The sequence below is a fragment of the Larus michahellis genome, chromosome 2 (assembly GCF_964199755.1).
Source record: "Larus michahellis chromosome 2, bLarMic1.1, whole genome shotgun sequence".
Classification (NCBI taxonomy): Eukaryota; Metazoa; Chordata; class Aves; order Charadriiformes; family Laridae; genus Larus; species Larus michahellis.
Window position 1 is genome coordinate 102859728 of NC_133897.1, and position 14733 is coordinate 102874460.

General features: G+C 42.5%; 1 protein-coding gene across 1 annotated transcript in view; it reads left to right on the top strand.

Moving 5' to 3' along the window:
• TMEFF1 (transmembrane protein with EGF like and two follistatin like domains 1) overlaps positions 1-14733 on the top strand; it is a 127763-nt gene that overhangs the window by 98333 nt on the left and 14697 nt on the right. The window lies entirely within an intron of this gene.

Genomic DNA, 14733 nt, shown 5'->3' on the forward strand with positions numbered 1-14733 from the left:
ACTGGGGTCGCAGCTGCAGAGGCAGCACGTGAGGGTGTTCAAGAGATGTGTAAATGGTACATGGAGGGAACAGCATCTCGGAATAACAGAGCCTGAACATCACTAATCTGGGGAAGCATCACTCTCCTTTCTCCCGTCTTCCAGCTGGAATCCATTTCATGTTGAAATATGTCTTAATTGCACAAGATTTTATTATGGGATATCAGCATGAAGACAGCTCAGGCAGTGAAGCGGCTTAGCACTAATATTCAAGATATGTATTCGAGATTAAATCATAGCGTACAAGGGAAACCAAAATGGTAATAGTACTCATGAATACTAGCATGATACTTCACATTTCATAAAATGTCATAGTACCAAAGTAGGCTTGCTCTTTTGTGGAGAGACAAATGAGCTGTAGCTGTTTTTTATAATACTAATAATTTTCTGCAATATTGCCTTGGTCTGTTTCATTTATGACTGGCAAGATGGGTATAGATTTGTTTCTTGTATGCACTGAGATGTGTTCTTGGCTTTGGTACATAAATCCTGAAGCATTTGATTTCAGTAAAAGCTTGGCTATTCATTCTCTACTTGTAGAGTTGGCATTCCTGCAGCTATGTAGTATCTAGAAGAGTGTCCTGGTTTGAGGTAAAACAGAACCAATTTTCTGTTTTTTAATTTTACCTTTTGGCTGGGCCACTTCTAACTGACTAAAGTCTGAAATTAACAGCATATTGTTCAGAAACTGTTCACTCTGAGTGGTAAGACCTGATTATACCAAGGAATGGTAGGCACAAAGGCTCTTGCCTATGCTTATTGCTATAACAACCCAGGTCAGCTAATCTCGTTATTTGCCCCGTTAGAGGGTCAGAAGCGGAAAAGCAGACGGGTCCCACCTGCAGGGAGGAGCGGATGGGAGAGGTGACCCAAAACTGACCAACAGGGTATTCCATCCCATGTGCATCACGCTCAGTATAAAAGCTAAGGGATCAAAGGGGCAAGTCTTTTTCTTCAATGGCCGACGTCTGAGGAGGACCCTGTGTGTTCGTCTGCCTTTGATCCCGATCCGAGCATTCCCGACTCCAGATCCGAAATTCAGCTCCTGTCTGTCGCTGACTCCAGTCTGGGACTTTCCCTGTGCCTGCTGGTGACGCGATCGTCATCCTGGGAGCTGTTTTGTATATATTATATACTTTTTTAATTATTATTATTATTATTCTATTATTATTTGCTATTTCCTTATTTATGATTATTTTCATTAAAGTAGTTTAGTTCTTTTTCTAAACTTGTAAATCTCCTTATCTCTCCCTCTCCTCTCTTTGGAGGAAGGAGAAGTTCTGTCATTCTGATTGGCCAGTCCAGCCAAACCATGACAAAGAGAGTTAGGATAAATCTGAGGAGAGTGGAAGATTTATTCTCTACGTTCTATTCGCATGAAATGAGGCCATGGTCCCTCTTCTCAACAACAGGAGGAGAGTGCTCTTTTGCCCCTAAGATTTCTTTAATTAGTCATCATTTAAAAAAAAAAAAAGTGGAAAAAACCCAACTTCATGTAGAAAGTACTCAGAAATTAGAAAATATTCCCATGAAGGTTGGTCACAATCTATCAAATTTGTCAATTTTGTCAGTTTTCAAACCTAAATAATTTTAAAATTTTTTTCTCAGTATCTTGACCATTATAATTAGGCTTTAGTGATATTCACTGTGTGTTTAGACTTAGATTACATTGGTCTTTGTTAACATAGATTCCCTTTACAAGGTTAATTTTGACAAGTCACATAAAAAGTCACAGACTTGCTTAAGTAGAAGTTAAGAGTTGGCTTCTTTTTTTCCTAAAATCAAAGCAAATATTTACCTGGCAGAAACAAGATGGGACTGAAAATTTATGTTTGGGAAACTCTAGTAGGGCACCCCTTAAGAATGCTTTTAAAATCTTATTCTTACTCCTTTTCCTGTTGGGTTTCAGCATGTTTTTTTTAACCTCATAAAATTCTATCAGGATACATAAAATTATTGGCGGCATAAGGACCTTTCACCAGACTTGTATAAACACTGCTAGGTTCATATTTTTATTTTATTTTATTTTGCGCCATATTACAACCACTACCAACCCTAGTTCTAGCAAATCACACAAGCACCCTAATTTCTCAAATATCGTGTCTTCATTTTCCTTTCTAAGGCATGGGAATGGCCACTGTAACTTTTTTTGGATAGTGGGGTAACATCTACTGAATCATGAACTAAAAGGACATTTAGTTCTGTTCAAGTAGACTTCTTAGGCCTGGTTAGCCCTTGCTTGGACTTCATGATGTTAAAACACTTCATAAAGTGATCCATGTGATTACAGGAGGCATTTTAAGAGGATTTTGCTTCGTGATAGTAACTGATTGAAGTAGCTGAACTGTCTCCTAATGTACAGTAGATAATCTCAAGCCATATTCTTGAGATGCTGTCTAGTCCTTACAGTAACTATACAACCATGCATTTGCTCATCCTCTTTTCCAAGCCATGCAATCTGAGACCTTACAAACATCGACTCCTTCTGCTCCAAGTGCTCTTGAGAAGTAAAATGGTATCTGTACTCCTGTTTTATGAATAGAGGAATTAAGTTATGGGTAAATTATTAGCCTGCAGACAGACAGTGAATTGGTGGAAGGGTAGGCATCCATGCTACAGAGTGATGAGTGGTTTGAGGTAAACGAGCTAGCATTAATGAGAAATCTCAGGACCCGCCAACAGGCCAGCCACAATAGCTTGGAGCACAGAATAGGCAGATTTTTCCCTGATAACAGAAAGATCCTGCTAAAGACAGTTCTATTCCATATGGGCTGTGGTTTGTCTTTTGGACCTGGAAAGATGTGGGAGTCCTACGTGAAAAATGATGGCATCCGCTAGTTTCAGTGAAAACAGTAGGATGATCGATACAATGAAGGAGCAGGAGCGTGACCATAGATAGTAGCAACCACTTAGCATTTCCTGATTTTTAGAGTTGGACTTGCTGATGTCTGAGAAAGTTTTTTCTTCTCAGAGGTGCACCGTGATAGTGTGAGGGGCAACAGGTGTGAGTTGGAGCATGGGCAATTCTGATTTGACATGATGGAAAATGTTTCCACCATGAGGGTAGTCGGACACTAGAACAAGGTGTCTGGTGAGGCTGTGGAGCTTCTGTCCGTGGAGATGGTCTGAACTTGATCAGGCACAGCCCTGGGCCAGCTTTGAGCAGGGGGTTTGATTAGATGACCTCTAAATATCCCTTCAAGCCTAAATTATTCTGCGTAGTTACCAGATCTTAGTGCTTTTTAAAATTAAACAAGTTCAGTTGTACACAGCTGAGATGCACTCCATGTTACAAGTTAGTGATTTTAATTCACTTTGTTGCTTTTAAATTGTATTTTCCCCTTTGAAAAAGTTAAAATTTTTAGTTTTCATGCTTGGCATTGAAGCATTATGGTTGCGTCTGATCAAAGTTGCTACATCATCTTTTATTGCACAAGATCATGCATAGTCTGAACAATTCAGGCTTTGCAGAGAGTTTTAGATTTGTATCTTCATTTTGTTTGATTTCTCAGAAACATTATCTATCTAGACTAGAAGTGGTTACAATGCATAGTAAATTGAATGCAAAAATATAAACAACTTTATCATTTCCACTGCCTCTGCAAAAATTTTCGATGTTGATTTTAAGTGGACTGATTGAGACAAGGAAATAAAGTCTGAGGAGATGGTTGTCATAAACAGCATGCCATACTTAGAAAATTAGTGTTCAACCATATACGAGTCAGTACATTATTGCTTTATATACATGCAAAAAGGAATCAGGTTGAGGAAACACCACAGAAATATATTTCTCCCTATTTTTTTTCTTTTCTCATACAACTTATAAGTATTTTAAAGAGTTGTTAGTTTATGGGCAGGCTTTTCAAGAGCATAGAAAACCACTTGTGGATGTACTTGTCTAAAGTTGCATAAAGGCGTACTATGCCATATTGTCCATATGGCGCTTTCCTGTAGGTCTGTGGTAACAGGCTGCAGACAACAGGTTTCACATGGGTTGGCCGTGATTTTTTTCCCCCTTTAGCCACAAAACTGAAACACGGGTTGTATATGTCATGGGAAAAGCTGATGCCTGAGACCCATCGGTCAGGACCTCCCTTTCTACTCTGCCCATCAAAGCGTCTCTCCGGCCAGAACCTTGCTGCGCCGTGTTGAAAAGGCAACATAATACATGCAGAGGTGCAAAATGTGTAGCAGGGGAGTGAAAAAGCACACGTGAGGTTGGTAAATTTAAACTTTCATGGGGGAAACTGGCCAGAAGCCTAAGGACATAGGAATGTGAGGGTGGTGTGTGTCTTCTGCTGGAATTTTGAATTGGAAGTGAAGTCGGGTTGAGACATGGAGATGGAAGTTGCAGTACAAAGCTTGGGGCCACCTAGAGCTGACGGGGTAAATCCTGTAGGGCACCATCCCAAACACACGTGGTTTGCTGTTGGTATGCTCTGGGGTAACCAGAGTGCAGTTTTTTCATAGTGGACTTTACAGTCACACTGATTGCTCATGTGATGAACAGATCGTCCTATCAGTACACAATCAGAAGGTGGTCTACTGATGACATTGAAACACTTAAAATAATACAGTATGAATGCACAATAAATTAAAACAGATGTGCTTGTAAAACCATTTTCATCAGTGTAGCACTTAAATCAACTCTTTCTTCAATGAAAGCAGCGTATATGAATATTTGTAATATTGTGGTGTCTATTAAGGACTCCAAGTGATTTTTATTTTTTTTTTTTTTAAATTCAGAGAAAAAATGTTCAATTTAATTTTTTATAAAGCTTCTAAACAACATGATGCCTTAGTTTACTGTGTATGATTGAAACTTTAATTATTATTTGCAGTCCTTCAAGAGCTGAATAATTATTTTTTTTCTACAATAGCCACCTGCAGCACTGGCAAAGAAACTGATAACATAAACTTACTTGTGGTTTGAGGGGTTTCTTTATATTTTGATTAGAAAGGTGGGCTCTTAAGTATATATGTGTCTTCATAAGACTTCAATTTTCAAATGGTCTTGATTTCCATACTATTACCTGGCCATTTTTTCCACAAGCTGCTTCTTATACGTATCAAAATTCATGCTCAGAGTAAGGGAGAACATTTGAATACTTATACATTAGATATAAAAAATGTATATATTATATTTATAGTAAATAATATATATTTATACTATTTTACTATTAACATTTAAAATAAACTGAATTAATTTTAGAATAGGGGTTTCATCTCACATTTTTTCTTCAAATGTGAAGTATCTTTCCAATGTAAAAAGTCATATTGCTGAGTGGCATAGAGTGCACCCTCAGCAAGTTTGCCGACGACACCAAGCCGTGTAGGGCGGCTGACACGGTGGAGGGAAGGGATGCCATCCAGAGGAACCTTGACAGGCTGGAGAGGTGGGCCCATGCCAACCTCATGAAGTTCAACAAGACCAAGTGCAAGGTCCTCCATCTGTGTTGGGGCAATCCCAAGCACCGATGTAGGCTGGGCAGTGACTGGCTTGAGAGCAGCCCTGAAGGAAAGGACTTGGAGGTGCTGGTAGACCAGAGGCTCAACATGAGCCGTCAGTGTGCACTAGCAGCCCAGAAAGCCAATCATATCCTGGGCCGCATCAGGAGAAGCGTGGCCAGCAGGTCGAGGGAGGTGATTCTCCCCCTCTACTCCACTCTCGCGAGACCCCACCTGGAGTACTGCATCCAATTCTGGAGCCCCTACTACAAATGAGATATGGATGTGCTGGAACGTGTCCAGAGAAGGGCCATGAGGATGACCAGAGGGCTGGAGCACCTCTCCTGTGAGGACAGACTGAGAGAGTTGGGGTTGTTCAGTCTGGAGAAAAGAAGGCTCCGGGCAGACCTTACAGTGGCCTTCCAGTATCTTAAGGGGGCCTACAAGAAAGCTGGGGAGGGACCTTTTAGGATGTTGGGTAATGGTAGGACTAGAGGGAATGGATTAAAACTAGAGATGGGACGATTCAGACTGGACGTTAGGAAGAAGCTCTTCACCATGAGGGTGGTGAGACACTGGAACAGGTTGCCCAGAGAGGTGGTGGAAGCCCCATCCCTGGAAGTTTTTAAGGCCAGGCTGGATGGGGCTCTGAGCAACCTGATCTAGTGGGAGGTGTCCCTGCCCATGGCAGGGTGGTTGGAACTAGATGATCTTTAAGGTCCCTTCCAACCCTAACAATTCTATGATTCTATATTACTTATGAAGAGTTATATTCCCTGCTCTTGCACTGTTTCGTGTGGTGTGTCTCTTGCCTCTTGCATGCCAAAGCACTGCTAGATACCTAAACAAAATGCCAACATCTAGTAAGTGTCAGAAGGACTGTTGCTTTAAAAGGTATTTTAAAGTATGCTGTAACTTCAGAAAATAATATCCATAATGAAGTCATGAACTATAGAATAATTTAGGTTGGAAGGGATCTCTAGGGGGTCGTCTGGTCCATTTTTCTTCTTTTTTTTTTGTCTTTGGTAAGGAAATCATTAGCTTAAAAATAGCCCCACAGTAAAAGTTCAAATGTGTCATGTTCTCAGTTTTACCTACATTTTGTTCTTTAACAGATAAAATATGGAAATGAGATTCTGAGCACATGCAGTCTTTTTTTAATAAGTGTACTGTGCTGTCAAAGATCTGTTTTGACTCATAATGTAGACTTTCAAGAGAGATTGACAATTGATCCCCAAGTAGACCTTTTGAGATTAACATTTTACGAGATTTACTTTGGAAAGAGAACGTGTCTCAGCACCATATAGATTCAACCAGCTTATAATTTGCATACCGTCTGTTTTCAAAATGGCAAAACCAGAAATTGAGAAATGTAAGTATTAACACTTAGAAATACCCGTATGGACATTTTAAAGTCCCATTCTCTGCCTTGTCTATCTAATTTGTCTTCCAGAGAAAGATTTAGTCTGTTTGAAGGCCGTCATGCTGGTTTATACTTACCCCTTTTGACCACTCTTTCACTCATTTATCGTACCTTTTTAGCGTACCATATCAGATGTAGGTATATATAAGGAAGGGCATCTTAATCTTGCCTAGACACAATTCACAGATTTCTAGTCCAGCAGAAAAAAAATCCAAAGTATCTGTGTGTAAAACAAAACACATAAACACAAATAATGGAGGAAATCAACCTAAACAAGGGATTTATGATTGTGCTGTGGGATTACTGAATTATGTAAAATTGGGCTACAGGAAATCCTGATATGAGAGGAATAGTATAAAAGTCTCTTCATTATATTGGCTATTAAGAAACTGAATAGATCCTAGATGGATAATAATCCAGGCCTGGGTTTTTTAATGTATGTTTTTAACAATCTTTGTAGCAGTGTGTGCCAAGTCTTTGAGGGTTTCTGTTAGTTGAGGGTGGAGGGAGGGTTAGGTCACTCTTGTGAGAACAAGCATCAGTTCACCACGTGGGCTGCTAGAAACTCACGGCAGTTAGAGACTAACCTTCTGCAGTGGTCAGAGAAAGCCATGCCAGGAAATTAAATAAGGGAGTGAAGGGGCGGGTGGAAAGTAGCTGAATCTTACGGTATTTAAAGGGTGTTCTGCATTGTTGGGCAGAAGTAAAAGCTGAGAGGGAGTTCAAGCAGGACACAGAGAAGCTTGTAGAATTGAAATCTACTTCTCTTGCCCTTATCTCCCCAGTGCTACAAAGGGATTTTTAACAAGCCGCCAAAAAAACTAATGAAGATTCAGCTCTAGTCGAATAGGTAGAGAAATCACTTTGAAATCCAGATTTTCTTAGTTCAGGTTTCATCTGGGAAGAATTGCGCACAAGGGAAGGAACGTCAAATGGGAGGTAATCCTTCATTTGACACAGTTATCTTCTTAACTGCAATTGCAACACCCCTGCTATTTCAAGTCACCTAAATTTATTCCATCAAGCATACACTTACCCTTCCATGTGCATTTCACATACTTTGTTTTATTCCAGTGTTTCCATTTTACGTTTGTAAACAGCTGTGCCAATGAAAGGGTGCGTAAGCTGAGAAACTTTACTGTTGGCTACTAGGAAGGGGCAGCAAGCAGCACTTTCCACGAGGCCAGGCCAGAAAAACGCATTCACGAGCAAATCCCAGATGGGCACAAATGCAGCAGCCGGATCTGCTGGTTGGAAATTCCAGCCTCTCTCCATAGCCAAGCCCACGCCGCAGACCTGTAATGCTTTTCCCTTCCTTTTTGTTCCCCTCCTTTCTTTGAATCTACCATGGCTTTTAAGCACGCAGAGCTTCCAACAAACCATGTACACCTTGAAGCCTGAAAACAAAAAGGAGCCTTGAAATGTGTTCTGATCTCTGGGGATCTAATTAATTTACTGATAGCAGCAAGTGCTCCTACAGCCTCAGCTCGTTTCAAACATGTCACATCATTTTACTAAACACATGTTCTTTGTTACACTCAGTAGCCCCTAATAAATGAGTTGTACGTTCTCATTTCTTATTTATTAACACCACCTAAAATTTTTGTTTAGTTCAATTATAGCACTTCGTGCTTTCCTGAAATTCAATGCTTTTCTGTTTAACTAATGGTGTTAATGAACAATGCGCCTGCAACTTATAAAAGCACCTTGTCACAGCAAGCTGTGACTTTTTTCTTAGGATGTCAACTCTGACAAGATTAAGGGTTTTTTTCTGCATTCTGTAGTACATCAGGAAAACACCTGAATACATCCTGTTGGATTTCCAGGACTAAGCGAGAGAAAAGATCGGTTGAGGACACTAAGCAGCAACACTCTCCAGCAAGACATCGACTTGGAGAATTAACTACCTGTTTCAATCCTTTTGGTTAAAACCAACAGGAAGGTTATCATGGAAAAAAACCCCTCTCATAGTAGTCTGACTCCTTTTATCCCAGCGTGACTTTTACAACAAGCTGTTACAGCAAAAACTTGAACCACTCATTCAATTCTTTCTGGTATGAAGCATTGAGCATTTTCAAGACGTCCTTAGTACACGATTCTGTTAAGTGACTTTTCCTTGAGCACTAACTCTTTTCTTCTGAAAGTTGCACTGAGCAGCCACACATCAGGCTGAAGGCACCAGCTGGTAGTTTTTCTTTGTTTTCCTGGGGCACCAAGCAGGATCGTGTTGTCAAACAGATCAAAAAGCCAACAGCAGAGCCAAGTGAGAGCGGCAAAACACCCAGTATCAGTATAGGTCTACCGTTTTTCCATAGTCCTGATTTGTATTGGGATATAATGATTGATTTACCCAACGTGGCATGGCGCTTTGCAAAAGCAACTGGGGGAACAGAGAAGCCTTTTATTTTAAGGTTATGGGTGTTTTTCTTGATGCAGACTTTACTGTGCTTATCCTCACTTTAGCAGCCCAAGATCAGCTTCACACAACAATTTATGCTTGCACCACAGCTGGGCTTCAGGCAATTGTTCCTGGAAGTCACTCCAAATAGCAGGAGTAAATAATTGAGAGCTAGGAGAAAGACACTGTGATGTTCAGAAGTACTCTGACATTTTTGCTTTGCGAGCTTTCAAAAGAATTACTTTTCTCTTTGTGAAAATGTGCATGATTCCGGGTCTTCTTTCTCAAGATCCTTCCTGATTCCCTTGTGGGGTCACTCCCGAGGAATAAACATGCCTGTCAGAGTGGCATTTGCCTGAGAGACCGGGCTCAAGCTTCTGCACTGTGTCCACGAGTGACACCAGGAGTGTCACTGGCTGCGCTCGCAGGCTGGCTGCTCACCTCGGCGGGGGTTCTCCCGCGTGCACCTTCCTGGTCTGCTCGCAGCATGGAAGCAACTCAGACCTGGGTTTGAACCTCAGTTTTTCCACATTAGAAAGTTAAATACAAGGTGTCGTTCTGCGGGTATTTAGGACTGACATCATCATATGCAATTGTCTCTTTGATCTGTGTCAGCCATCCAAACTCAGACCAGCCTTTAGCATTTGTGAAAATATACTGAGAGGTCAAAAAAGCAGTGTTTAAGAGGTGCTAAATAGTTAATTTCTTATGTGAGAAATTAACTAACTTTCTGTATCTGAGTAGTTTCATATCACTAAAAATACCGTTGTGTGATAGGTACTAATCTTTTCCTTTATTCTTTTTTTCTTTTTCTTTTTTTTTACTTGCAAACCAGACATTTTGGTACATTGTTATTTCAGTGTGCGCCTACCTGCTCACATCAGGAAGCGCATACTAAAAGCACACCTCATTTTTATTTCTACTGGTAATTAGGGATGGAAATGCATCTTGCTTCTCTCCTTTTCTATATGGTATAGAACGAAAATGTTACGTAAAAGTCATTGTTAAAAATATTTAAAGCTAGACTGAAAGCTATGATGTTGTCTCAACAAATGCAAGATAGTGTTTTAATACATGTTTAAAGTGAGTAGAAGTAAGGTGGAAAATTCTGTTCAAAATACCTTTTTTATATGCATTAAAATCCTAATCTAAACCTTGCTGATACAGGCTTTCCAATGCTTCCCGTTTTGTAAAATTGTCTTCTGTTGCATATTATTATGTTATGTCGCTTAATTGTATAGCCTAATATTTTTATGATGGATATATATCGAATTTAGAAATACAGTCAAAACCTTTGAATCCCTTTGCCCTTGAAGCTCAGTTTTCAGGCTAGTGCCCATAGCGGGCTGGTGGCCGGAGGAGTCCAGCCTCACGCCAGGGCTGCCGTTCATCACTCATTCCGGCCAAGTCGTGCTGGAAAGTGTCGGCAGCTTCACCGCCGAGCTCAGCGAGCCACATGTGGTATTGCCCTCCCAGACCACTGTATGTGGACACGGTGCCAGTGGGAGCTAAGGCAGAAGTGAGAACAAGTGCTTAAAAGGTGGGATATTAGGAATTCTACAGTTAGGGTCTGCTCCCTCTCCTGGGTGCCCCTCTCACGTTCCTCACACATATCTTCCGTGCACCCTGCATGACCTCAGGTTTTTCCTGCCCTCCCTTCCTGAGCAGCTCCCTGTTTTGTTCTCTCCTCTCTCCATGCCCTCTCCTCAGCATAAGCGGGACTTGTCAGGCACCAAATTACAATATGAGACTTTAATTATGTCCAGTTCCAGTCAGCTGTAAAGAAAAACAAAGCCCCCAGTCTGTGATGCCTCACACAGGTTCTCCTGCCTGTAAAACACAGCCCCTGATAAGACTCCTGCCCTTTGGGGCCCCACTTTTAGCTCATTAACCCTGTCTGCTGCATCTTCTCCCATACGTCGTGTGCTGCTTGTATGGTCCGTGGGATGGGTGCAGCCCCGTGGGCTGTGCTTGTTAGCCTTGGGCTTTGACTTCTGCCTGGCTCTAGGGCTCAAACTGGCTGGTGGGGGGAGCTGGCTCCCCTCAGGAGGTTGGATTTTCTGTCATCTCCTCAGTATCGAGCTATTGTCTGCCCTTTGTAGGTTTCTGACTTCAGGGTGTAACGTGTTTTCTGTATTTCATAGTGGGTTCTCCTGGGGATCTTCCAGTACTTACCTGAGCTGCTTTTTTGTTTCATTCAGTGGTGGTGGTCCTGTCCTCCTGCAGGGACTCAGCTGCCAGTTTCGATGCGTTTGATGTGCGGCATCAGCGCAGCAACTCACTCCCCCACGGTTTAACTTTCCTTCACAAACACCCAGCAGTTAAAAACAACTATCTTTTGATGTTTTATACCCAGAGCAGCACTCCCCGCATTTCACTGCTCCCATCTCACAGTTCAGTGCTTCCAGCAAGCCTGGCTGTATTTTGGGCCTGGTGCCCAGCAGCTATGAGGGAGGACAACTTCACTACACCCCACGTGGACTCTCTGAGGGGTACAGGTCTCTAATGTGTGCTCCTGGCTCCCTCGCTGACACCTGGCTGCATCCGCCGGGGCCCTGCTCCCTTCAGAGCATCACGCCCCAGCCATGTCCTCACCTTAACTCCTTCCCTTTCAGCCCACTGAATGGCTTCAGGTTTTTAAGTTGGAATTATGAAGCCTAATAGTCTCAATTTTTTTTCAAGTACATCAGTCCAGTTCAACTGTTCATTATTCTGCAATGTATTTAAACCAGCTGCTTTTACATGACGGAGAGCTCTGTCAAAGCATCTATGACAGTAACTGAATGGCCAGGTGAAAGCCAGATAGACCATTTGGCATCATGGCTGTAGGAGAAGAAGTAGCTAACATCATCAGGCAGATAACTGGGTGCGTGCGGGGGGATGAACCTCCAAAACTGAACCTGTGAACTCCTGAGCTGCAGCCAGCGTGGACTGGTTGTAAATTTTGGGTAACACCTGGACTGAACAAGTGTCACGTCCCGGATCCTCCAGTTAATGAAGAGCCATGAGACAGAATCAGCAGCTGGGAAGCGGTCGTGCGGTGCACTTCTGCAGATAGATAGACTGCTGAGCCTGGGAAACCGAGGGCTCTGGAGAGAAGAGGTGTCCTGAAAGGCAGTGCCCTTGGACGGAAGAAGGGGGCCTGGAAGGAGAATGGCACCGATCCTGGAAGCAGGGGCAGATCCTGGAGATCAGAGAGCAGGCACGTGTCCCACCAACTGGCCGGGTCTGTCTGGCCAGCGAGGACCTCTCTGGAGATGTGGCGCGCCGGCAGCCCGCACGCCTGTGGGCGGAAAGCACGTCCGTCTGCCAGCTGGTCGGGGTCTGTTCTGACAACGTGGCCCTGCTGGGGGATTTGGTGTGCTTGCAAGCCTCCAGCAGCTCCCGGTATCCAGACTGGCAGCGGGTGGGAGTTTCACTCGCCCCCCACCCCTGGCAGTGGCCAGCTCTGTCCTGCTCCAAGGACACGCAGCAGCTGCCAGCCCCTTGCAGCTGCTCAGTGGGATTCGGCTCCTTCGTGCTGCGCCAGCCCTCATGGATGTGTCACAAGCTCTCCTCTTGTAGAGTGTTGGGGTTTTTTTAGTTTCCTAGTTTCAGATGTAAATTTTAAATGATAAAAAGATTTTTGTACATTGAAGAGACAGTTAGATCTAAGATTGAGAGTGTTTATCAGAAAAATAGGGTCAGGAATTCACATCTACCCCCAAAACAAGTAAGTAAGCATTTAACGGGAGATGTTAAATCTAAACAGTGCAGCGTGAAAATGTAAATTAAAAAAATAAATTTTCAATTGTAGCCTATGATGTCACCATGAGGAAGAAAAAACTATTTTCAGAAGTCACCTTATTTGTCGCCAAAAATGTTAAAAAACAACAGTAATTATGATGCTGTGGACCTTGGATGGTGACTACAGGCAGAATTAGAGCTGTTTGGACATAGAAATGGAGACGGAATTGGTCTGGAGATAAATACGCGAATGTGCTCCGATGTGGCAAGGATGGGCGCACGCAGGCAGTGGTGATCCCTGAGAGCTAAGGCCGAGCGGAGGTATCTGTAGTGAGCACATAGCTGGTATCACAAACGAGGACCCGCTCTCCACTCGTTTGTGTCAATGAATGTGTACAACTGCTGAGCCATGAGCCTTTTATTTGCATATAGTAAATCCTAATAAACCCCTCATTAGGCTTAAAATCATGTGGGAGCATGTGAACAAAATAGGACTTCCTTTCCTGGGTCTAAGGTTTACAACCATTACCATTTCTAGTAAGAAAAACTATCATATGTTCATCACGTTGATATTTAGCAGCTTCATGAGTACTTTGAGGTAGGTCCCTAAGATGTGTGGAGACTCATTTTTCACTGTCAGGAGGTGCACTTAAAAACCTGTTTGCACTAGAGAGGTTCTTTTGTCTAGCAACAATCTGAAGTTCACAGGCATGAAATATTACTGGCAAAATTAGCATCTTTAAATTTAGGTAACAAAAGGTACTTATGGAAAAAGAGGGAGAGAGAAAGTTACGCAGGCCTTCTTCAGTGTTTCTGCAGCATGGAATTAGGTTCTGCTGGGAGGTTTGTCACTATCTTGAGGCACACATACATCTATTTAATCATTAAAATGTATCTGGAACAGCTGTAAAGAGCATACAAAACCTGGCGAGTTGGTAGCTTGGGTTTTTTTCACCACCCCATGTCTTACGGGAGTGAGTCAAGATAAAGCCAGCAGCAGCTCCTAGCAGTCAGACCACGTGCCCCCTCGTGTAGAGCTTTCTGGCAAGGAGAGGACCGCGTGTCCACCTCCACCTCCTCAGAAGATGCAGAGCGGCTCTTCCTGCTCTCACGGCATCAGGAGGAGCTTATTGGAGAGCTGGACCGTGTGCTCGCCACGACCCCTGTTCTACAGCCACGCTCCTTTTCCCAGCGCAGAGGCGGAGCGGAGCTTGCAGAGCAATGTGAAACGCACATAAACTTTCATTCAAAAATATGAGTTTCGGTTAAAAAGTAGAATATTGATTAAAATAAACAAAGGGGGTGTGGGGCTTGGAAAGCTGGAAAGTTTTCCTGTGCCATTCACACACGTAAAATTTCAGGATATTTTGTTGGGGCAACAAAACTATCTAACCAAAACCAATTAAGTCATATCCCTACCTAAGTCTTTGGACGTCCTACATTTTAGGAACCAGCTACCTGTTAGGCCTTCATTTTCCCCACTTTTGTTTGACAATCCCTACTTGCAAGTTATATGGAAAATGCTGTGTCTCAAACAACCAAAGTGTGGATTGGAGGCAATATAAAATAATTTCGGTTACATAATCCTGTTTTAAATACAACATAATAAACCCACTGTTAACCTTCAAAGGTATGATGAATGTCTCACAGAAATGAAACAGTTAACCAAGAATATTGATTCTGTACAGCCTCTGGAATA